This window comes from Arvicanthis niloticus, chromosome 7 (assembly GCF_011762505.2).
Source record: "Arvicanthis niloticus isolate mArvNil1 chromosome 7, mArvNil1.pat.X, whole genome shotgun sequence".
Classification (NCBI taxonomy): Eukaryota; Metazoa; Chordata; class Mammalia; order Rodentia; family Muridae; genus Arvicanthis; species Arvicanthis niloticus.
The window spans coordinates 36,848,580-36,874,841 of record NC_047664.1 but is presented as its reverse complement, the minus strand read 5'-3'; the positions used below and the strand labels follow the sequence as shown (position 1 = coordinate 36,874,841).

The 26,262-nt window shown below is 47.2% G+C and overlaps 1 protein-coding gene and 1 non-coding gene across 3 annotated transcripts in view; one reads left to right on the top strand and one right to left on the bottom strand.

Annotated features, from left to right (window-relative positions):
• Positions 1 to 26,262, bottom strand: part of Osbp2 (oxysterol binding protein 2) — a 164,043-nt gene that overhangs the window by 125,770 nt on the left and 12,011 nt on the right. The gene's annotated exons all lie outside the window — the stretch shown is intronic.
• LOC117713197 (small nucleolar RNA SNORA48) lies at positions 7,863 to 8,006 on the top strand. Its single transcript, XR_004607377.1, has one exon. It is a non-coding gene; the product is annotated as a small nucleolar RNA SNORA48 (small nucleolar RNA).

The following is a 26,262-nucleotide window of genomic DNA, read 5'->3' as shown; positions in this document are numbered from 1 at the left end:
CACTCTTTGGTTGACTCTGTGAGCGTATTTCCTGGAAGGGGAGGGGGCTCCTCCAGAGTAAGCAGAGTCTTCCCTTGGCAGCCTAGATATAAAACATGGATGTGGGAAAGATGGTCTGCTTTTGGTTTTGCCTGCCCTCCTTTACACCCTGCTGGCGAGTACATCTACTCTGCTGATACCACCCTGGCTGCCATCCTTTACTGACATCAAAACCCAGCTTCTTCAGCCTTCCAACATGAACTGAAAAACAAGCAAGCAAACAAACAAACCCAAAAACCCAGTGGCTCTCTTGGAACTCTCCAGGTCTTCAGCACCAGATCAGGAGTACTGAGGCCCCTCCACCCTTGTGGACTGAGCAGACACAGGGACCTCAGTCTCTCTAGACAAACAGACATTGTTGGACTATCTAGATAAAACGGTGTAAGCTGATCTCATAAATCCCTCTTTTGTGCTATATAGATTTTTTTTCAGTTTTGTTCCTCTAGAGAACCCTATGAAATATATGCTGAGTTGACTAACACATGGGCAAGAATCACTAAATACAGTGTAGCATTCTAGATTGGAAAGAAAAGACTGGACAGACTATTGAAATTCAAACAAAGCCCCTGGGTTTGGAGAGCTGCTGGTGCTCCAGAACCCCTCATTTCCCATGTGAGCAACTCCATTTAAACTCCTCAGTCACCAGGACAAAAACAACATGAAGGCAGAAGGGGTCTGACTGACAAGGGGGGGGGGATGGGCAGCAGTGGTGGGGATAAGTGAGGGCAAAGGGTGAATGTGGTCAGAATACATTACACACTAATGAGAGTGTCATAGAGAATCCAACCATTGTAATTAATATCTGCTGAGTTACAAACCCTGGACAAATGGCTGAGGTGCTTATTTAACATATCTAAGTGGACCTGGCTGCCAGGTTCTCCCAGCATCCTTCAGTCCAATGGGGCCCTCTCGGCTGCCATCCCTTGTCCCCTACCTTGAACTCTCCAGCCCAAGGGGCTTAGCTGCCCTTCCCTATATAATCCAGCCATTTGGTTACCCTTCTTCTTTGGGCCCCCTGGCTGCTGCACCTGGTTCCTCTCTTCTCCCCTCCCCCCTCTCCCCATATGGCCTAGCTCAGTCTGGTCATGGGCACCCCAGACTCTCCCAGATGTCCTTCCTCTAACTGTGCTCTTTCTTTTACCTACAGCAAACCTTCTCCTCCACCACCCCTAGGACCAGTCATGTTTCCTTTCTTCTCCTTTTTATTTCTTTTCCCCTCATTTAATATATGCTAATAAAATAAATTTTAAAAAAATTTAAAATAGGCTAGAGAGATGGCTCAGGGGTTGAGAGCACTGACTGTTCCTCCAGAGGTTCTGAGTTCAATTCCCAGCAACCACATGGTAGTTCACAACCATCTATAATGGGATCCGATGCACTCTACTGATGTGTGTCTGAGGACAGCTACAGTGTACTCATATAAATAAAAATATATCTTTAAAAAATTAAAATAACAATACCCTTTGAAAAAATGAAAATAACACAGATTAGCTTTCCTAGTTACCTAGCACCCAAATAAACTGAAACTTCAGTCATAATAAATTGTTAGTTTTGCCGGGCAGTGGTGATGCATGCCTTTAATCCCAGCACTTGGGAGGCAGAGGCAGGCAGATTTCTGAGTTCGAGGCCAGCCTGGTCTACAGAGTGAGTTTCAGGACAGCCAGGGCTACACAGAGAAATCCTGTCTCGAAAAAACAATAAATAAATAAATAAATAAATAAATAAATAAAAATTGTTAGTTTTTTTTTAATCAAGGTCTTTGATTTTCCAGTTTATTTCTTATTTTACTATTTAGAAGAAATATGTAGCAGGCTATATAAATCTGGTGCCAATGGCCTTTCAGATTACCGTAGCCGCCGAAATTCTGGCCTTGGAACTTAGCTCTCCTTTTCCTTCCATCTAGATCTTTCGTGTTTAATCCACTCTGTGCCAGCAACAGGGTTTATTTTTATCTTGTTTATTACATTCATTTTGTTTTAGTTTCAATGGCTTCAAACGTAGTCCCCAAAACAGCCTAAGCTGCAGGAATGGACCTAGATCTCAGATTGCTGGGGGTGGGGGGGTGGGGGGGGAGACACTTCTGATCCCAGTGCTTAGAAAAGGCTTTGTTTCTCCCTTTACAATCCTGGCTGAAGGGACGTCATTAAGATGTCTCATTGATGCTAAGCCGCATGACCGAGTTCAATCCCAGGGCCTCTATGATGGAAGGAGAGAACTGACTCCTGAAGACTGTCCTCTGACCTCTACAAGTTACATAGAGGACGGACACACACGCACAGACACAGACACAGAGAGACACACACAGAGAGACACACACAGAGAGACACACACAGAGACACACATAGAGAGACACACACAGAGATACACACACAGAGACACACACAGAGACACACACACAGAGACACACATAGAAAGACACACACAGAGACACACACAGACACACACATAGAGAGATACACAGACACGCACACACATAGAGACACACATAGAGAGACACACACAGAGACACACACAGAGACACACATAGAGAGACACACAGACATGCATACACACAGAGAGACACACACAGACACACACACAGACACACACATAGAGATACACACATAGAGACACATACACAGAGACACATACACATACAGAGAAAGAAAAAGTAATTAAATATAAATATAACTTTTAAAAACCTATAGGATCATAGTTGAAAGCCGGGTGTGTTGAAACAGAACTTTGTAATCCTAGCATTTGGGAGACCGAGGCAGGAGGTTCAACCATTCAAGGCACCATCTAGATTACATAGTAAGTTTGGACCATCTTGAACTACATGAGACTCTGTCTTTGACTGGCAAGCAAACAAACAATAAGTACATTTTTAAAAATCCTGATTGGAATATGAAAGAATGTTCCAGAGCTTCTCAAAAGCCTAGCCAGTGAAATAATGCTCAGGTCAGCCTGCTGGAGCCTGCAAGCCTTTTGAGAATTTCCCACCCTTTCACTGGGGCTTCGTGGAGGTATCAAACAGTCCGAGGCTGTCATTCTTACCAGCCCTGGGCAGCTACAGTGGGCCCAGGCAGGCCATGGCATGGGTGTCCAGTCTCATCAGTCAACACTCACCAAACCAGGACTTTGCACCTCTTACCAGGAGTTTGGGTTGAGGCTTTTGTTTACTATCCAATACATTCAAAGCAAACGGGGACAAAAAACAGGTGACAGAACTGCGTGACAAGTTACAATGGCCATCACCTACTATGCTCCCTTCATTGACTCTCAGCCAAACAACCCTCAGCAGTGACCTTGCCAGGATAGCAGCTGTCAGAGTCTGTAACCACTAATGTGGCATTTTCTATGCCACAAAGACCACCTGATGTTAATATATTACTTACTTCTCTTGCAGTTTGACCGAATAGCCAGGATAAATCTGACTTAAGGAAAAATTAAGTTGTTCATTGTTTTGGAACTGTCAGTCTATCAAAGGACATCAGAGAGCAGGGCATGGTGGCCATCATCACATGATGGTGGGCAGAAGTCAGAAAAGAACAGGCATCTAGGGACCTAGGGATCCTTTGAGGCATGCCCCTAATGACCTACTTCCTTTTAGTAAATGTGACCCTGGGAGAGTACCACAGACTGAGGAGCAAGCATTCAAACACGAGTATGAGGGACATTTTGTACTTAAATCGTAATATTCCACCTCAGTTCCTAAGGACTTGTGATCATCTCATAATGCAAAATACATTTAATCCCTCTCCAATTGTCCCACAGTCTAGGTCAAAAGTCTAAGTTCCAAGTCTTCTCTGAGCTGTGATGTTCTGTGAAATGAAAAAGGAAGTCACATACTCCCACGATAACCTGTGCAGAGAAAGCATTACCATTGCAAAGGGAGAGATCAGGGTGTCAAAGACAGGACTAAGACCAATGCAAGACCAAAACCCAGCAGGGCAAACATAACATGGCATAAACCCACATCAAGCCCAGGGTGTTTGGTGGCTGATGTAAGCACCATCAAGCTTGGGAAGCCCCGCCTGCCCCTCTTCACTGGCTGCAGCTTTCCGAAAGATACATTTTTGGCAACTCCACCTCTTGGATTCTCCACGGCAGCTCAGGCTTCACGCTCATAGCTTCATAAGGTGCTGTCTCAGGGATGCCTACAGGGAACACGATCCTGCCATGTCCTGACTAGCCTCCTGTGCCTTCCCTTGTGTTCTACATGCCTGCATAACCAGAATGGATGGCACAGACTCAAGCAGGTCCCTGTGGACTATAGCAGCCCCCGGTAGCCTAGGTTTGATTAACATAGGAAAATACCTTTGTGACTATTTGCAGTGTGTTCTACATCTCTCAAAGCAAATGAACTAAAACCTTGATTCTCTTGACCCTGCCATAGGTTGGGTCTGGCCAACTGTTGAGATTCTCTGAAGACATCTTTCTGATTGTCCCAGTGCAAAATGCTTAGCTTCTTTGCAGTGACATTGAATCTCCTGAACAAGCAAACCCTCCTTGTCTACAATGTCAAATGTTCCCCTTTTCTGGATAAACTGAATGTGTTCCCAACCTTTCCATTCTGCTTTCTGATTCTGATGCTCACTGTAAGCTTGGCTAAAAGCAGCTGACAATGCCCATGCCATGGCCTGAGAGCTATCCTGATGACGTTCTCCTCCATCAAGTTAACTAGTCCGGACATTTAGCCTTACTCAAGGTTTCAGGGCCTGCCACAGGATAAATTAGTTGCAAGAATGAAACATGAATTGCCTTGGGTCCTATTTCCAGGAGAATTCTTGTTGCCGTTTAAAGCTCATTCCCTTGGCCATCTCTGCCCACGTTTTTATGAATGCTTTGGTGTTCCAAGTTCCCACAGCTGTTCATTGAGCTCTGCTTACCGAATTCTCAGCTTGCTTTAGCTTCCCTAAACTTTTCCAAATTCCTCCTCCAAGCCAGCACTGTAGACCTAAGTACCACAAGCTCAGGTTAGCCATGCAAGCCCCACCCCCACTTCTCTAACCCCAGTTTCTGCTTTAGTCACTTCTACATCACCATAACCAACCTCTTGGCACAAAACCTTGAAGAGGGAGGGTCCATTTCGGCTAACGGTCAGGGGTGCTGGCCCATGCTGTGGGGAGAGTGTGACTGAGCAGAATGGTTTACTTCAGGGCAGCCCAGAAGCAGGGAAAGGGAGGAGAGTCCGGGACCTGATAAAGATGTCTAAGTTTCTCCTCCAGTGAGCTACTTCCTTCAGTCAGGTCCCATCTCCAAAGTTTTCCCTGGTTTCCCAAAATGGTGCCACCCTGGAGCCATCAAGTTCATGCTCAAATTGGCCTGAGTGATATTTCATATTCAAAATGTAACACAGTGATTTACCTATGTGTAAGGATACAGACCTTCTGTGCCACCTCAGAGAACTTTTGCCACCCCTCCAGTTCCCTCCCAAGTGTCCCATCTAGGCTGTCATTTTTAAGTCACAGAGAAACCCCTTCAGGGTATGATGGTGATAGTGATTATAAACTCAATGGTATCTAGAGACAATGTGAATGAGGGGTAATCTAGTTAAGTTAAAGTGGGATGCTCCATCCTAAAAGTGGGCAGCACCAGTCAGTGGGCTGGGGTCCTAGACTGGGTAAAAGGGAGGAAGCTGGCTGGGTACCAGTGTTCATCTCCCTCTATTTCCTGGCTACAGATGGCCTTGGCTGGCACAAGGATTTCCCCCAGATCCTGAGCCAAAAGAAATCTTTCCTTTTCTCCCTTCAGTTGCTCTTGTCAGGATACTTTGTTACAGCAACCAAACACATTGCTAAGACACAGGGTTTATATTTCACATCTCCTGATTCTTGCCCTCCTCCAAGGGTGAGTCAGAGGCTTAAATTCCAAGGTGAGACATCAGAGGGCACAATAAAGCTTCTGCCGGGTCAGAAGCCAAGCTATCACTTGGCCACTTTCCACAGCTTGTGGCAGTGACCAGCAAGAAAGTGACTGTCCTGCCAGACAATTGATCCTACTTCATGTGGGGACTTAGGCTAGCGTCCTGGTGGCCGTGGAAGAACAATGTCTATACTAGAATCTGGAGCACTCCCTGGGGTTCTCTAAATACTCAGTGGCTGGTCATGAACAGGGCATCTGTCACCGAGCAGCTGAAGTGCTCACAGAGAGCAACTTGGCTCCAGAGTGGATATAAAGGAAGCCCGTGAGGATGAATGAATGCCTACACCACTGTGGAAATGCTTCTTTCTCAAACCTCTTCCTCTCTTCTTCCAGGTAGTTGGCCACCAACAGGAGTGAGTGGCCTTTGTCACTGAATAAACTGATGGTACATCTTGCCTAAGAAAGAGATGGCGGCCCTTAGTTCTCCCAGAGGTCCCCATGGAATGGTGGAGCTAAGCCTATGGGGGTTGGGGGGTATGAGCAGACCTGAGCAGCATAAGATGAGGCTTTACTGGGCCAGCAACTGGCTCAGCTTCCGAAGCTTTCTTCAGACACTGCCTTCGAACCTCTTGGTTGATGCCTTAACCCACACCAAGTTGTCCCTTCCATAAAATGTCACAGTGGAGCAGGATATAAAAGGGAACAGGACACAAAACTCTCCCTCTATGAACTGTTCAATAGTGTCTTCTCATTGTGTATTTTCTAGCAAAGTCCATGTGACAGGTGGATACATTAACCATGTCTATAGCTGGCTATGATGTGGCGCCCTGTTGCTTATGGCTCTGATACTGCAGCTCCCAACAGTGTCTAACTTCATGAGACAAGTTCAGGGTAAGAAAAGAAAGTTGGGGCTGGTAAGATGGCTCAATGGTTAAGAGCACTGGCAATTCTTCCAAAGGTCATAAGTTCAATTCTCAGCAAACACATGTTGACTCACAACCATCTATAAAGGGACCCGTCGATCTCTTCTGGTCTGTAGGTTTATGTGTAGAATTCTCATTTTAAAAATAAGTAAATAAATAAATAATTTTTTTAAAGAAAAAGAAAATCGAAAGGCAGCCAGTTTGAATCCAGACAGTGTTACATCCTGACTTATGTTCTCTCTATGCAGACTGGAGCAGACTGTGACTCGCTTGTTAATTCCTACCCAACCTACCTGCCAAGTGGTGACTCAGTAATGTCATCGTGAAGGCACCTATAAAAAGGAAATATGCTGGAAAACAGACCAGCCTCAAAGAACATTCTACCTCGTAAGGAGGTAGGCTTACAGACTGCAAACCACTGTTTAAATAAGAGGGTAAAGCATCTGTGAAACCCTGGTTGGATTGCCAGTGTCCAAAAAATAAATACTAATACTATTAATTCTAAATAGGCATTATATCTAAGAGCTGGCTGGAGAGATGGCTCAGTGGTTAAGAACACCGGCTGATCTTACAGAGAGCACTGAGTCAGTTCCCAGCTCCCACATGGAGACTCACAACTGTTGTAACCCCATGTCCAGGGGATCAGCCTCCTTCTTCAGCCTCCTCAGGCACTAGACACACACATGGGATACAGACATTCACACAGTGAGTCACATTTTAAAAAAAATTTAAAAAGTCAGATTTATTCAATAATGACTTAATCTGAAAATTTTTAAAACAAAATAAAATATTTAGGGGTATGGCTCAGTGGTAAAGCTTTTGTCTAGCCTGTGCAAGGTCCTAGGTTCAATCCTCAGAATTGTTGAAAAGACAAGGCCTCCCTAGACATTGTATTGTATTTAAAAGCTAAATAAACAAGGTAAATAAATTTAGAATAAAGGGGGCCTCCACCTTATAAAAATTCATTGGGTGTAAAGTAAAGCCTTATACTTTACCTATCTCACTGCCTAAATGTTATGCTTTAATAAAAAGTGCTTTTAAAAAACACTTGGACCTCCCTGGCAATGGTCAAAGGAACACCCTGTTGGTGATGGTGTTCTGATATCAGTCAGGGGCAGAGCAGATGGCAGTCCTTTGTTCATCCTAGCTTGATATCTGGGTTGGTGGCCAAAGCTGTCTTATGTCTAAGACTCATAAAAATTAAATCAAATCTAGGCAGGCAGCGGGGGTGGGGGGGGTGGGAGGGGAGGAAGACAGAGACCTACTGACTACCATGCCACCCACAAGCCTGCCCTCCAGCCCCTAGACCCTTGCTCGCCACCACACTATTCGTCATGGATGAAATATGTCACCCAGGAGCCTGGCAGGCACATGGCCAGCCTGCAGCAGGAGCCACCACTCTGTGTGAGTATGTGTGGGTCAGATGGGAGAGAAAGTGGGGCGGCTTGAGCATTGCGGAGAGAGATGGAACTGGAGGCTCAGGGTGGAAAGGAGGAGCCTGTTGTGAGTGCTCAGCCCTGCCACCTGAGGCCATGGTGAGGTCCCAGCCCAAGCTGCTGCTGAGGGCCACATGTGGGTCAGTGGCTACGCAGCAGCAGGGGGTCAGTGTTGATGTCCTTGCCTCATATTACCACTAGAGATCATGGGGATGTCCCTGGTTGGGGTACCTGCTGGGTACACATGGATGTCCAGCAGCTGTGATAACTGGCCCCACTCCTTACTGGATATGGTGCTCTGGAGAGCTAGCCTTATCTCTCTCCAGTGGCAGCACTCTGGAGAGTGGGCCCTGTGCCTTGCCCAAGCAGCACAGTGGAGCTGGCCCTGATGGCAGGGGTGTGGGTGAACCAGCCCAAGGATGTGAGTATGGAAGGAGAAGTCCTGTCACTGGTATGCCATGTACAGGCACAGAGGATCTCACCCCCCCCACACACACCCCACCAGCTGCCCCTTGCCACCCCCAGTAGTTGGGAAAGCTACCCACAGGGTCATAAGCTTGGGAGAGCTAGACCTGCCCCTTTCTAGCTGGAATATTCAGGAGAGTAGGCCCTGTTGTCACCTGGACTGCACAGAAGAGCTGGCCCTAGTGGTAGGGGTACAGGTGAGCCAGCTCTGAGGGTGAGGGCATGGGCGAGCTGGCCCTGCTACTGGTATGTCATGAGGTGGCCTGGGTGCAGGTAGATGTCTCCCCCGGCCCCACTTTGCCCCTCACTAACTGCAAGCATTTGCACCAGCTGGCAGGATCTCAAGATCAGGTAAACTGGTCCTGCCCCTCACCAGCTGCAGCACTTGGAAGAGCAGGCTCTGCACCTCACCTGGGCACAGTAGGGCTGATCCTGGTTGAGCTTGCCTGCCATTCGTCTGGTAAGGAGGTGGCATGGTTGCAAAGATGATGCCTTCACTACCCCTCCCTTGCCACCTGGAGTAGCCTGGAGAGCTGGCCCAGGGGTCAGGACAGTGGGAGAGCTAGCCCTGACCCCTCGATGTTTGCAATACTCAGGAAAGAAACCCCGTACCTCATCTGGGCAGCACAGGAGAGCTGGCCCTGGTGGAGGGGTTACAGGTGAGCCAGACCCAAGGTATGAGAGCAGGAGAGCCGGCCCAGCCCCTCACAGGCTGCTGCACTTGGGAGAGTGAAGCTGACTCCTTGACTGGGCAGCACAATGGAGCTGGCTCTGGAAGCACAGGTGCAAGTGAGTTGGCCCAGAGGGCATGAGAGCAGGAGAGCTGACTCTGCCTTCTGCCAATGGTGGCATTGGATGGTGTCTTAAGGTTTCCATTGCTGTGAAGAGACACCATGAACCAAGGCAACTCTTATAAAGGATATTTAATTTGGGCTGGCTTACAGTTTCAGAAGTTCAGTCCATTATTATCATAGCAGGAAGCACGGCAGTATGCAGGCAGACATGGTGGTGGAGAAGGGGCTGAGAGTTCTATATCTTGATCCAAAGGCAGCTAGGAGAAGACTGGCTTCCAGGCAGCCAGGAGGAGGGTCTCAAAGCCCAGACCCACAGTGTTACATTTTTTTCCAACAAGACCACACCTCCTAATAGTGTTGTTCCCTGGGCCAAGCATATTTAAACTACCATAGATTGCCTAGTCAGAGCAGTGCTAGAGAGCTCACCCTGGTGGTGCAGATAAGGGAGAGCTGGCAGGCTGACTAGCTCGGTGACCACCCAGATCCAGCTCCAGGGCTCTGAGTTGGCCCACCCTAAAAACTGTATCATCTGCAAATGGTTGAGATGTGTGAAAGGGCCAGTCCTGCTGATCCAAAGCTGCAGGATCTCCAGGACACAGGACAACAACAGGATAACCAGGGGGAGCCCTGATGAGGATCCGACATTGATAGTGTCACAGAACCCAGAGATCTCAAGCCAGACCAATGACTCCTCTGATTCATTGCAATGAATGTTTGCATGTGAAGATGTGTGGACAGAGGGATATACTGTGGGGCACACTGTGACACGCTACAGCTTCCATGATGAGATGTTTTCTATGCTTTGTTGTTGTAGTTGTTGTTGGTGGTGGTGTTTGTGTGTGTGCGCGCGCACGTGCGTGTGTGTGTGTGTGTGTGTGTTTTATTTGTAGGAAGAGGTTGCAGGGGTGAAGGGCGGATATGAGAATTTGAGAAGATAAGCAGGACTGGGCTGCATAATGTGAAACTCACAACAAATCAGTAAAAAGTTAAAAAAAGAAATCCTCAGAAGTGAGGTAATCTCTGTGAGCAGTAGAGGGGAGCACAGCGTGCACCTCTTAGTTTCTCTTGTCACTGCTGTGATAAAGTATTTGGCAAAAGCAACTAGAGGGGGAGGGGCTCGCTTGGTTTGAGGGTATTGGGGCAGCAGGAGGCTGAGGAGGTAGCTGGTCACATTGTATCTGCAGTAGGAAGCAGAAAACAGAGGACAGTCATTCTCCAGCCCTGCTTGCTTTTCTCCTCCTGATTCAGTCCTGGACCCCAGTCCACTGACTGCCGCTGCCCACTTCTAGGGTGAGTCTATCCTCCTCAATTAACTTAACATGACAAACTCTCACAGGCATGCCCAGTGGATTTTCTCCTAGGTGATTATCAGTCATTTCCAGCTAACAATATTAACCATCACATCTCTATCCCTTGTCAACTTGACAACCAAGCAAATCACTCTAAAACCAGAACATCCTTCCCTTCCCCATGGGCTTACTGCCATCTCATAATACAAAATGCACTCAGTCCAACTTCAAAAGTCCTCACAACCTAGAAATTCCAACATTATTTAAAAGTCCAAGACTTCTCTAAGATTCAGAGCAAACATCTTATACAATCAAATGAAAGTTACATTCTTGCAATGTCTGATGGCACAGGATAAATAGTCCCGTTCCAGGAGGGAAGAATGGGAACACAGCAAGGGTGATCAGATTAAGGCAGGACTGAAACCCAGCAGGGCAAACACAGAACTCTGCACCATCATGTCTGGCATCTTCAGTTCATGGCAGAATCATCTGGGCTCCAAAAGATTTGGGTAGCCCTTCCTTTGCTCTTCTGCTGCTTGCAGCAAGGTAGCCTCACTCTTGGGTCAACTCCATGCAATGTCTGCAGCTTTCCCTGGTCAACACCCTATGGCTTTATCATGCTGAGGTCTCCACTGCAACTTTTCAGTGGCTTTTCCCAGAGAATCAAACCCTAGTGCACACTGTCTGGCACAGTACTCTGTGATACCCTCAATCTTTCCTGAACATGAAACCAGTGCCATGTGGATAATACTGCCAGGTTCTGCTGCTAGGCTGAAACATAAATAACAGCATAGAGCCTCAAAAAGGCTCTGTGCTGCTTGTTCTGGATCCTGGACGCCTGGCATGCACAGACTAACATATTATAGAGATGTCTTAATCTCAAGTAGATACAAAAGCATGCCCAGAAAACAGAGGCCACCAGCTGAGGGACAGAGTTACAGTGAGTCTAAAGGGAAAAAGAACTAGAGACAGACAGACAGACAGACAGACAGACAAAGACACACACACACACACCCCGACAGACAGAGACAGACAGACAGACAGACAGACAGACAGACAGACAGAGAACAAACCCAAGTATGGTAGCACATGCCTTTAACCCAGCAGCCAGCAGGGGGAGTTAGAGCTCAAAGTCACAGGAGTTCCAGGTTAGCCTGGGCTACATGAAGCCCTGTCTCAAAAAACAATAAGAAAATAAAAGGAATGGAGGAGTAACTAAAACCACCAGTATGAGACAGCTCTCTCTCTCTTCAAAGTTTTAAAGTTGTTTTTAATTGTGTGTGTGTGTGTGTGTGTGTGTGTGCTGCCTACAGCTATGTCTATCTATGTACCGTGTGCATGCCTGGTGCCTACAGAGGCAGAAGAGGATGTTGCATCCTCCAGAACTGGAGTTATGAATGGCTGTGAGCCACCATGTGGGTGCCAGGAACGGAACCCAGGTCCTCTGGAAGAGCAGCCAGTGCTCTTAACCTCTGAGCCACCTCTCCAGCCAGGAGAGTGTTTAACAGGAGAACCTAACATGGAATCTATCCTCGATGTATATTTAGGTGAGTGACTCAGCACCATCATCGACAGGCAGGGCTGTGCAGCAGGGACCAGCACCCATTCTTCTTGCATGCCTGAAATCTTAGACCTGTTGGTTAATGTCTGTCCCTAGTTCTCAGCAACCAGTTGTAATCTTTGCTCTGGTTGGCTCAACTAGTTTATATATCTTTTGCAAGTGGAATCATGCAGTGTGTATCTTCCTGTGACTGGCTTATTTCATTCCAGGTTTATCTATGACTGGTACACAGATAGTGGGAGTCCCTTCCTTTGTAAGGCTGAATGATATTCTGTCATGTGTATATATACTTTCTTTTTAAGCCTTCATTTGCTGATGGATATGGGTTATTTCTTGTGTTTTGGCTGTTCTGAATAATGCTGAACCTGGGAGTGCTAACATTATTTTGAGGTCCTACCTTCAATTCTTTTTGATGAATACCCGAAATTGGCATTACTGGATTATAGAGACATTTCACTTTAAATTTTTTAAGGCGCCTCCACACTGGAAAGCAACCCAATTTAAAAGTGGAAAGATTCAAAAGCCAGAGGCAGTGAGACAGCTCAGTGGGTAAAGGCATTTATTTACCAAGCAAACCTGACAAATGGAGTAGGATCCCTGGATTTTACCACAGAAGGAGAAAACTGGTTCCTGAGAAGCTATCCTCTGACTTCTGCATACATGTGCGCACACACACACACACACACACACACACACAAACACATGCACATACTCAGAGGTGGATGCACATATGAACACACATGCATACTGCATACTCACACACGTGTGCACCCATGTACATACATATGCACTCACGCACCTGCACACACACATATACCAGGCAAGAATATTCTTTCCTGTTCCATATTCATTCTCTGTATATGGTAAGAGAACAGTAGACACAGGGTAGCTCTATGGAGCCCCCACGGACAGGGCCACTAGCTCACCATCAGCTTTGTCCACACACACCCGCAGACTTGTCTCCCCATAGCCTCCATTTATTCCCCAAATCCTCAGAGCTGTCTGGATGCAGCTCTGTAATCGCCACGTGGTACCAGCAAACAGAAACCACCACTTAGGTTCGCTCCAGAAAGTTGAGTGTCACTGTGAGACCTGCCCTGCTTCATTTTGCCTGGCCTCATTTTCTTCCCTTGAGAAATGCCAAATAAGGGCCAAACTACAAGGACACTCCAAATATATGTACATTTTATGAAAGTGTAACCGGAGGCTTGCAAGGCAGTCTCCTGTTCCTGACTCACCATGTGGAATTAGTTCCCAGGGCATAGCATTATCAATGCAACTTACAATATTGGCACAGCACCTGAATTCCTGGGGACTGTCAACAACATGACTCTTGATCCTCACACTGCCTTACTGCCTTCAAAGTAGGTGATACAGCCTTTTTTTTTTTTTTTTGTTTTTTTTGTTTGTTTGTTTGTTTGTTTGTTTTTTTGTTTTTGGCTGTCCTGGAACTCACTTGGTAGACCAGGCTGGCCTCGAACTCAGAAATCTGCCTGCCTCTGCTTCCCAAGTGCTGGGATTAAAGGCGTGTGCCACCACCGCCCAGTGGTGATACAGACCTTGTTTAGCTTCATGTATTGTGTGCTCACGGGGAAGGTACCTGATAGAATCAACTCCACTTTACAGAAAGGGGAGAGTCCAGTGAATGATAAATCTACTTCTATCCTGTAGAACTGGTTGACCTCAGAGCCAGAGCTAGGATTGTGGTGTGTGATAGCCAAACAAGCTTAATTTAGAGCCATCTGGTAGGCTGGCGAGAGACACCTCTGGTGTGACTCTGAGGACACCCACCCTGAATGTGGGCAGGCTGGAGACTCAGATGGATTAACAGAAGGCAAACAGAAGACCAGCCAAGTGCTAGCATTCCTCCTCCCTGCTTCACGGCGGAGTGCTCTCCTCTACCACACTCTAGCACTCTGATGTTCTGCCCAAGTAGACAGAACCAAACGACCAAGGGCTAAACCCTCCAGAACCATGAGCCAAGATCAGAGTTGTGACTGTCAGGCATTTTATTGCAGAAATGGGAAAGCTAAATAATACATGTTTTTTGGTCACTGGGTCAGGTATCTTTTGATAGAGGATACAGAGTAGGCATCCAGAAATAATCCTTTGATTTGTTTTATCTAGTGATAGATTGTATCTACTACTTGCAAGCTAATCCCCAAGTTCCAGGAGACTCAGCCCTGTCTTGTTCCCAACTGGCTCAGGGTGAGCACTGGGGAGAGCTTCAAAATGGTTCAAGGGTGGAGTGAACCAATGCTGGGGTGTTACACAGTCACAGGAGAACAGACCCAGGGCACCTCAGTTCACTGCATCAGTACCACTCACTGAGCATCCGTCAGACCCACCTCTGTGGTTCCACCGAGACACCAGAGGACCATTACGGCCTGGCAATGGCTCAGCATTGCCAGAGATCAAGTCAGAAGCCCACTATAGACCAGCAGGCCAATGTTTCAGCTGCCTGGTTTTCACTGAGATGTCTTACCAAGTAGAATGTGGGTGAACCGGATGTCCTTTGTTTGCCCATGCAAAAAAACTGAACCCACAATGCCTTTCCACATCATTATAGTTGTAAGCTGGGTTGAGCCTCAGCCCTGAGCTTCAACAGGCCAAACCCAAGTTCTCCCTGCATGTCCCTTGCTGTCTCCCAGATCTGTCCACCCTGCCCCAGCTGCCCGGCCCTCCCCTGCACCAGGCCTGCTCCAGCTGCCCTGCACCAGGCCACAGGAACCTCATCTGGAAGCACCCACAGCTTCCTCACCTGCCATTGCCTGTCCTAGACAATTCCTTTCTGAACTAAATTTTCTGAACATTTGAAGCCTGGTGAGCATTCTGCCACTGCGCTCCATCTGTGGCCCCACCCCTACCTACCTTTTCTCTTTCAATAGACCTTGCTCAAGATGTTTCAGTCCTGCTTGAGTTCACACCCTTCCCCCCCCCCCTTGCTTCTATACTGCAGCCTGCAGGTCTCCTGGCCATGTATGCTCTGTACATAGGTGGTTCCCTTTACCTATATGCTGTTCCCCGCCCTGTGTGTCGATATCTCTGCCTGCATATAGTGTTTCTCTGTAGGCATTTCCCTCCCACAGACCCCATCCAGCAGGCCAGTGGTTACCCAGGCAACTCCCTCACTCTGGGCTTCTCCTATCACTGCTAAGCCCATATCAAATTCTAATTCTGTGTATAGAGGTCTCTTGGAGATTCAACTCACGTATTTAATTAATAGTGAATAAACTATAACATTAGGGGACCAAATTGGCTGAAAGGGGAAAAGCTGAGTTTACATACTAATAACTGTGAAAACAGTGATCGGGTAGCACCATTGTAGGATTCATAGTAGAAATAGGAAATTACCAATATTTGCTACAAAAGATTTCCTGATACAGATGGTGAGATGGCTCAGCGGTTAAGAGCACTGGCTACTCTTCCGGGGGACCTGAGTTCCGTTCCTGGTACCCATGTGGTAGCTCACAACTGTCCACTTCCAGTCTGATGGCCTCTGTTGGCTTCCGCAGGCACCAGGCATATATGTGGGGCACATACACTCAAGCAAAATATCCATACATATAAAATAGTCATGATAATAACGCAAAAATTTAAACATCCCTCAAGCAATGCTGGGCATTTGCACATCAAAATACATAATAAATGTGAACTCCACAGGCTCATGCTGATACATATAAATTAATAGATAAATAAAGGATACAGGACAGTGGCTACTGAGAATTGGGGAAGGGTGCTGGTAACTGAAAAGTCACACATTGACAGTTGTCAATGTGTCTGCTTATGAAAACACCTACTGGGCTGAAGAGACAGCTCAGCAGTTGTGGAACAGTAAAACCAAGTTAGGAAGCTTGGTGGGTAGAACGGGGGGTGGGGGTGGGGGTAGAAACCTGGAGACTCAGTGGGCACACACCTGAGACTTAGGTGACTCCCCGCTTCCTACCAGATTCCTGGCCTAGAACACATGCCACACTTCCCATATAAGGTAAGTGATCTGTGGTCACAACGGGCCCAGAACAGAGTTCTCCATGCTAATGAGGTACCCAGAGGGCCCTGAGGGTTTAGCCAATGAGCTTCCCTTCCCAAACATTCCTCACTGCAATAGGTATTTAATCTCCCTGAGAAGTTGGTTCAGTACATTATGCACCCATTCTCCACGATGAACAGCCAATAAACGATATAGATAAACATGGACTGTCTCTTTCATCTACCGCCACCATGGGGAACCTGGAAAAGGCCTTCACCCACAGAGTGCAGCCAAGCCGAATCTCCCATAGAAGTCCCATCTGTACTTCCAGACAACTGCTGCCAAGCTATGAACAATGACCAGGGACATCCTCCCCCACAACCAGCTCTGGCATTTGCACATCTCAGACTGCTTTCCCACCTGCAGCCAAGTCTAGGTGCTTCTCTGAACCCCAGCATCTGCCCAGTGGTGGCATGGGATAAACTCAAACCCCCTCCTAGCAACCGTGCCCTGAGGCCTTCGGGACACTGACCAACAAGCAGTTAAGAGCGTGCTGCTCTTCCAGAGGGAGCAAGTTTGATTCCTGGCACCTACAGGGCTGACAGCTGTCTGTGATTCTAGCTACAGTGCATCTGACACCCGTGGCACACTCACACACACACACAGCATACATTTGATTTAAAGAAAAACCTAAACCTTAAAAAAAAAAAAAAACACTAATTACTTAGTAATTAAAAATCATAAGACTCGTCAAGTCTGCAGCAGAGAAACCTGCCAAGCACCGTGCTGGCCAAGTGATAAAAGTTATTCACTAATAATACAACGGGAAATCAGTGTCACATGCCTCCTGGCAGGGTGTACTGAGGAGGACACAGCACTGTGCTATGCAGCGTTCCTGCCAAAAAATTAAACCACAGGACCCAAATCTAAATACACGGAGACGGCAAGAGACCCCATAGCCAGGGCCTCTGCAGTCACTGCCGTGTAATCACCACGAATGTCAAAATCGTGAAGAATAGAGAAACAGGAAAAAATGGATCTGCTTAAAATTAATGTGTACTGTACAGTCCTGCCTTGGATTCTTTGCCTCCTCGGGACCCTGGGGCAAAGGTGGATGCAAGTTGGCCTATGGGGTAGTTGGAGTATTGTGTCATGCCTTGTGGCATTGTGGCATTGCTGTGGGATAAAGAGGATGGCCCTGCTTGTAAAAATATACACTGAAAGAGTAAATAACAACAGGGCCCCGTACAGTGACGCAGGCTACAGTCTCAGCCCTCAGGAAGCTGGGGTAGGAGGGTCATAAATTCAGAGCCAGCACAGACTACATAGTCAGCACTTGTCTTGGAAGGAAGGGAGGAAGGGAGGAAGGGAGGAAGGAAGGGAGGAGAGAGAAAGGTCGGTGAGCTCCATTGTACTCTCACTCTTAAATAGTAATACATGTAAATATAACACAGGCATAAGGCAAGCCACACAGTAGCCTTTCGGGAACTGAGTGAAAGGCACGAGGGTCACATTATTTCTCTAACTTTCCTCCAAATTTAAGATTATATCAGCCGGGCAGTGGTGGCGCACGCCTTTAATCCCAGCACTTGGGAGGCAGAGGCAGGTGAATTTCTGAGTTCGAGGCCAGCCTGGTCTACAGAGTGAGTTCCAGGACAGCCAGGGCTACACGGAGAAACCCTGTCTCGGAAAAAAAAAAAAATCAATAAGATTATATCAACATTGAAAGTATCTTCCTTGGGGCTGGAGAGATGGCTCAGCAGTTAAGAGCACTAGCTGTTCTTCCAGAGGACCCAGGTTCAATTCCCAGCAACCACTTGGCAGCTTACAAGTATCTCTAACTCCAGTTCCAGGGCATCTGACACTCTCACACAGACAAACATTCAGGCAAAACAAAAATGCACATAAAATCAGAAAAACTGTAAAAAAAAATCAGTTAAGAGTATCTTCTACTTTTCTGGTTTGTTCTTGTTTATTTTATTTTATTGTTATTTTTTAAACACCTGTTTGTATCCTAATTCGAGGGAGAAAGTGTATAGATTCAGGAGGAGGAGAGGATCTGGGAGGGGCTTGGGGAGGGAAACCATGAGCAGAGTATTAGTATTAAAAAGTCTATTCTCAATTTTAAAAGGTGTGGTCTACAAATCTGAAGATAAGCATTAATGAACTGCAAGTGTGTGGACCTTATTTAGAAATTGTAAAGATAGATGGATGGATGGATAGATAGATAGATAGATAGATAGATAGATAGATAAAATTGGGGAGGCTGGGAAGATGGCTCAGCCACTGAATGGCTTGCTGTGAAGGGTTGAGGCCTGGAGTGCAGAGCTCCAGAATTAACATAATCCCAGCTTCACGGAGGCAGACAAGGGCATCTCCCAGGCACGCTGGCCAACAAGGCTAGCCCAAGTGAGCTCTGGGCTTGACCCTGCTCAAGTAATAAGGTAGGAAGGTGATTAAGGAGGGTTCCTGACATCAGCCATCACATGCATGTGCACATACATGTGTGCACACACATGCAAATGTACATATGCCCACACATGCACACCACACTCACACTCAGGAAAATGGCAAAAGGAAAAAATAAAAATTACAAAGCAATGGTAAAATTGAATATTGACAGGATATATGACAACATTGCAAAGTTACTGTTATGTTTTAGACATAAAATGCATGATATACCATATGCATACAGGGCTGGTGAGGAAATGTAATTGAAAATTAAAAATAAATAAAGAGACACATATGGAAGCATCTATCAATGAAAGTGAAAATGTCTGAGATTGGTGTCAAGTCACAGGAGGCGTGGAAGCCACAGCTTGAGAGGACAGATGAGACCTCTGGGTGGTGGGGATGGGAACGAGGGGTTCATTATATAATCTACCACCTTTGTAGTTTAAAAAATCTCCATAATTAAAAATAAGTATATCGAAGAACAGTGGTGCCAAGTGACTCTCATGACAACGGGAGCCTCCTGAGTCCCAGGCTCAGAAACAAGCCTGCCCACTAAGCATCTCAGGATGAGAAAGGTCCCCAGGGCACGGGGCTGGCTCTATTTTGAGTGCAGTCGTGGGCCTGTGACTCTGGGTTCTCCTACACAGAACATTTCAGGAGAGTTGAACAGATTTTCTTTTTTTAAGTTATCACATAACCCTGGTGGTGGTTGTCACCACCTACAGGGTGCCCTGAAGCTCTGCTCTTCTTGTGTCCTTTCCTGTAAGACTCAAGCAGCAAGAAAACAAACCAGAGAAAACACTATATCAAACAAAGGAAATGAGGGAAAAAATCAGTTACCCAGCCAGAGGATAGAAATGCAACAACTCAGATCAATCAAGGAAATGCTTAATTCCAAATCTAACAAACCAAGAACAATCACATGTATATGATATACAATGAGCTTATGGATAATCTATTCAGGAACACACACACACACACACACACACACACACACACACAGTGGCCTCTAGTGCTGCAGGTACTGACATTAATATTAGTTGAAATAATCTAATGTAAAGGTGACTCCCATGAAGCTTTAATCAAAACACAAATGACAGTTAAACTGTCAAAATGCAGGAGCAGCTGTAAAACCACAAAGGCGGGCAGGCACCGTGTGCATTTGACATCTGCTCCCAGTCAGCATGGCATTGCCTGAGGGCTACTGAGGCCCAGGCTAGGCCCTACATCTAGAGCAGGGACCAGGTCCCTGGGGAAGCCACTGTCTTGGGCTCCCATGGCACGGCACACCTGTGAACTTCCATCTCCCTCCACCACCTGGACTGAAGGGAAGTCTGCCACAGACAAGATCCCCATGACAAGATCCCTGGACTACAATAGGTCAGCGTACAGTGTGGCCACTTCCCAAAAGAAGCCTCAAGTGTGCCTTCCCATCCTTCAACAACTGTTTTCCAGAGCTGTGGCAGCTAAGAGGAATGAGGGTGGTGGTTAGGCTCTCAAGAGCCAGACAGGCGTTCATTCCTAGCAACACCCTTGGCACTCTGAAGCATCTTTCTTACTGGTAAAGCAATTACCAAGTACTTTGCAGCACTGGTGTGTGTGTGTGTGTGTGGGGGGGTGTCTTTTGTTTTTCCAATCTGCAAAGCAGGGCTGTTCACCGGTGAGGAGACTGTGGAAGCTTGTACCATTGGGAAGGCATTTCATGGTTCCTATCTTGCTCTCATGTATCCTTGCCCCTAGGAAAGCTGGTGGCCATGTTGAGGGGACACTCAAGCAACCCTTTAGAGACCACAGAAAAAGAGCCAGAAGCCTCCTGTCAGCCACTCACACTCTCTGACAGCTATGTGAGTCACTGCCCTTAGAAAGGGGCCTCCAGCCTCAGTCAAGCCTTTGAATGAAGCAGCCTCATGACAGAGTCCAAGGCAGAAGCACTCCAACTGTCCACCCACTAATGAATTTCTGACTCACAGAAACCAGAAAATAATGCTTTTTTGTCTTCAGCTTCTAGATTTTGAGGTGACTTGTTATACATTGATGGATAATCCACAGAGACACTGAAAGAGCCTCTCTGAACAGGGACAGTCCAGCCTTATGATAGGACAGCAACATCCCAGGACTGGTCCCCAGCTCAGCTCGACACCCAGTGCTGTGGAGGGAACATTGGCTTGTCCTAGAGGAGAGGCTTCTCTGTCTCATGAGCCACTATTGTGCTCAGAGGCTGGGGTCAGTGAGGATGAGCAAAAGTTTGGTTGGTCTGATGACTCTTCCAACAGGAGTAGCAGCTCAGGGGTGCAGCACGTGCCTATCACACAGGAAGCTCGGGGTGTGGTCCCAGCATGTGTGCATGTGCACACAGACACACACAGAGAGACACACGACACACACACACACACATTGATAATATTCTCTCTCTCTCTCTCTCTCTCTCTCTCTCTCTCTCTCTCTCTCTCTCTCCTACAAAGACATTCTTTTGCCCCACACCAGGGACCTGGAAAATCTCATCAGCTTCCCAGGGCTGATGGCACCTCTGCAGTGTGTGGCTGATGGTGTGAGGTGGCTCAGAGCACATGTGAAAGCCTGTGATAGCTGTCATGGGGGCAGGTGGACTGGGGGAGGGGGATGGTAGAGTACAGGTGAGATCAAAGCAGGGAGTGGGGATCCCGGGAATAGAAAGATCTAAGCCAGGAGAGGCTAGAAGGGATTAGGAAGAGAAGGAGACAGGTGTGTTAACTAAAACAAAGGATTCTAGAAAAGCCTTATGGACACGATAATTTGCAAGCAAATTAAAAACATAATTTAAGACAGGAGTGGTAGTACACGCCTTTGATCCCAGTGTTCTTCATGTGAGTCAGCGGCAGGAAGCTCTGTGTAAGTTTGGGGCTAGCCTGGTCTAACAAAGAAAGTTCCAGGCCTCTCTCTTCTCTTCTCCCACCATCTAGACTCAGGACTTTAAATAAAGATACCCTGCACGAGCATACAAGCTTCTCCCAGAAAACATGGGTTAATGAGTGAAAGTCTGGGGCTGGAGAGATGGCTCAGAGGTTAAGAGCACTTGCTCTTGCAGAGGACCCAGGTTCAAATCCCAGCAACCACATGTTAGAACACAATCATCCATAATTCTAGTTCCAAGGAATCAGACACCCTCTTCTGGCCTCTGTGGCTACCTCATGTTCATGGTACACGTACATGGATGCAGGAAAAACACTGATACCTATAAAATAAAAACAAATAAACCTTTACAAAAACTAAAGTGAAAATCTCAGTATCAGGTGTGACGTATTTCCCTATGAGCTACATGCTCAGGAGGCCTCCAATACAACTCGGGCTACTGCCACCACACTTGGTTTTTACCGTTACCAGATAGTAAGCCTCTAGTGCTAAATACACCACATACATTGGTTACAGCCATAGAGAAATTAACCTGGAAACTTCCTTCCTGTTGGCTAGCTTTCATGGTACTAAAAGGTGTTGTACAGATGGGCGCCATGGGATGTCATCAGTGGACATACTCAGCAGTGGACCCTGCATTTTACAGCAGTGACCTGCTGCTAGGCAAGCTGTGTCCACAGGCACAAGCTGGCGTGACTGTTATAGGTAACTTCTTGCTTTATCATTGAGTGTGAGGTACTCTCCATAGGAGGGAAGTCAAGCCTTGTACTGTAAACCTAGGCAAAAGCCCATGGCTGAGGAGGTTGCAGGCCCAGAGGGCAAGCACCGCTACTGTTACACTAAACTTACATGTTATCAAACTGCCTTCTAACACTCAGGATGAGACTCACAGATTAGTGTTGTTTTCGACCTTGGCCAGAGACGTTTCTTAGGCAATAAGCAGCAGTCAGTGCAGAGACTCATAACTGGTCAAAGTACTGAGCACAAGTGATTACTGAATACTTACTCTAACGGGGACCCACCCCAGGACTCGGGGAACAGCACAGAATAGGGAGTGGGAAGAACATAAGAGCCAGAGGGTGGGGAGAGATGCAGAGAAACGCTGGCCTCTGGCGTTCACGAACGCACAACAGCTGTGGTCATCTGCACAAGATTGGCACAAGATCAAGCCAGTCAGTGAGTGACTCTGGTATGAGTGGGGGAGGGGCCCCTGAGGCTCCACCCTGAACAGGAGGAGCTTTGGGCAGCTGAGGGTTACAAGGGGAGGATAATTCTTCCTAGGGGTGTGGCTGCCGCTGCGTGCTCACGCTGGTGGGAGCTGGGCTGGATACCATCAGGGTACATGGTACACATGTATGAAACTGTCAAGGAATAAATCTGATTCAGAGAATATAAAGCATGTGCTCACTTGAAGGGAGGGCAGAACCAGTAAATGAGAGTTCTCTGCAGCTCCTGACACCCTCTGTGACGGGCAATCCACGGCTGTGCATCTGCCACTGGGCTTTGCAGGATCAACCCCTAGGGCAGAGGAGATGCCTTCCCTCCCCATGGGGTGGTCAGTTGTGATTCACCAGCGTGAAATGTGGACCAGAATGACGGCTGCATGCCTGCTGTGACCTCTACTCTCCCTCCCACACTCTGCCATCATGGGAAACAATACACCTCACTAGCCCTCTTTGCCTCAGCCACCTGCAGGCACTCAAGACTAACCCACTGCTGCTGTAAAACTGAGTTTAAAGCAACACTGTTAGCCTGTGGGGATAAAGCTGTCTGATCTAGGAGCACATGGAGCTGAGGATTCAGTTCTGTCGTTTGTTGGGGTGCACACGGAGTCGGTAGTCACTGGAGTGTGGTGGTGGAGGAAAAGATCCACAGCGTATGATGCTGGACAGAGACAAGAGGCTCCGGCCAGCCAAGGTTACATAAACACAGATGGACAGGACATGAAAAGGAAATGCTAAGCAACACAAACTGCACACCTCTGTCAGCAATGTTCCAAGGGCTCGGGAGTCTGCCTCTGATGCCTCCCGCCTGCTTCAGAACTTGCCCATCAAATGCATGGCCCTGGATTTGGTCCCTGACACTTCAAAAGAGGGATAAATGTCATGAAAAGAGATTTGCAGGAGGTAAGTTACTGCTGCATGGAGTTTGGGCCAGAGTTCAGATTTCTCTAGCACCCAGTTACATGCAGGGTGGGCATGGTGGAGCAGGGTGGACACTGGAGCTCCCCAGGGCAAGCTGACTTGCTAGATTGAATAGGTGAGTTTTTGGTTCAGTGAGAGACCCAGCCTTACTATAGAGCATGACCACTTGAGGTCAACCCCAGGCCTCCACATGCACATGAGAAAGGGAGAGAGAGAGACAGAGACGGACAGAGAGATTTGAAAACGGACCTTAGAGATCTGTATCCTTGAATTTATGCCCCACCCCAATCCACTGTCCCAGAGGACAGAGGAACAGCTGAGCCCAGAGAACAACAGTGTGTGGTTCTAACCAGAATGGTGCTTTTCAGGCTTTCGACCCTAAGTATGTGCTCTAGGGACCTCTGATGTGCCAGTGCCAAAAAATGTTAAGGAGTGTCTCAGAAAACGGTGCTGGGACTTTGACATCCCCACAGAGGGTCTGGAGCCTTATCTGATCTGCAAAAATTAACTCAGAAGCTGGGTGTGGCTCAGGGGGAGAGCAAATGCTTAAGGCCCTGCATCTAATTCTAAGGCTTCCAATTTTTTCAACTTAAAATGGAGTAAAAACCTAAATTTAAGACCTAAAACTATAAAAATTTTAGAAGAAAATGCAGGGGAAAGGGCTGGCTTGAGACTTGGCTTTTCCGGGATGTAACAGAAGCAGATAGATGTTGAACAACACACAAAAACTGTGCAAAGACCACCCACAAAGCTGGAGAGAAACATCTTCAAACCACACAGCTGATGGAGGCTGTGGTCCTGCATGCCACCAACAACAAACAACTGATTTTAAAAATAAGCAAAGGTAGCCCAGTAGTGATGGTGCAGACATTTAATTCCAGCACTCAGGAGGCAGAGGGAGGCAGGTCTCCATCACTAAGGTGAGCTCTGAGTAGGGGGTGTGCACCACATAGCCCCGGGATCAGATCTCAGGTCAGACACCCACTCACAGGGCTGCTGCCAGCTTTCTCATTTATGACCATAGACTTCACTGTCTTTCTCTCTGGGTTGCCATCAAATGGGAGTAACGCTTGCATGGGCACTGTGGACACCACCATTATGGGATGCTCAGATTTGGTCCTTATTAAATCTAATGTGCTACAAGGAGGGAGTTGGGGGGGGGGGGGGCTGGTTCAGTCAAATTTTTTCTTGAATACATTGAGGTTTTCTTCCAAAAGACAAAGGCCTTAAATTCAGGTAGGACAGTTTTTTTGCCCAGTCCCTAAAGACAGAAGGGAGATTTGGAACCACTTCCTCTGCTTTTCAAAGGTTCTTAGAAGCCATGAAATACAACAAACATTCAAAACAAAACCCCACCTCCACCAGCTTCATCTTAACACAAGTCAACCATGCAGCCTCACAGTTGAGGCTGGAGATGAATTCATGATGGCTTTACTGGAGTGTGGAAAAAGTGTGAAGGACACTGGGAGGAGGTCCTTCTCTGCTTCCTGTCTACCATGATGTGAATGTTCTCTTCCTCCTCTTCCTCCTCTTCCTCCTCTTCCTCTTCTTCCTCCTCTTCCATATCCTATGATTCACTGACAACCAAACCTTGATCAAAAGAACCTTCCTCCCTCCCTCTGTCAAGGGTTGGAGTTGGGTTCAAGTGACTTTTAGTACAACACACACACACACACACACACACACACACACACACACACACCCCGGACCCTTCTCCTCCATTCCTGCTGGCCCCCATATACACATACTCCATCCAGGACCCTTCCCTTCATCTTGGACTTCTCTCCTCCATACTGATACCTTCCCTGCCACTCTGGATTTCTCTTCTCTATCCTGGACCCCTCTCTTTCATCCTGGACTTCTCTTCTTCGAGATGATGTACCTTGTTCCCCCGGAAACCCCATAACCCCCCACCCCTGGATTACTGCAATGGTCCTCCCAGACTACTGAAATTGTTCAGGCTGAATATTGAGTCCTTTTTTTTTCTTTCCTTCTCCCCTGCCCCCTCCACTTGTGTTAGTATGGGTATGCAGGTGCAGATGCATATATGTGCACATGCATGTAAGGACGAGGTCAAATTTAGGTGCTGTCATCTACTTTGCAGGTAAAGGATCTCTCTCATTGGTCGACCTGGACTTCACCAAGCAGTTTAAGTAATCTGGCTAGCTCAGGATCTACCTACCTGTCTCTACCCACCTAGTGCTGGGATTACAAACCTGTGTCACCATGCCCAGGTGACATTTTTAAAATGGGGATTCTGGGGAATCAAAAAGCACTTTACTAACTGTGCCACCCCCCTATCTCTTCGGCCTCCAAGTGTTGGGTCTTCATAGCACAGAAGAGAGAAATATCACAAAGCACCTTTTCCTTGCTTGATTGCTTTTTTACTTGGGAGATTGAACCCAGGGCATCATTGATGCTAAGCGCACACACTATTGCTAAGTTGCACCA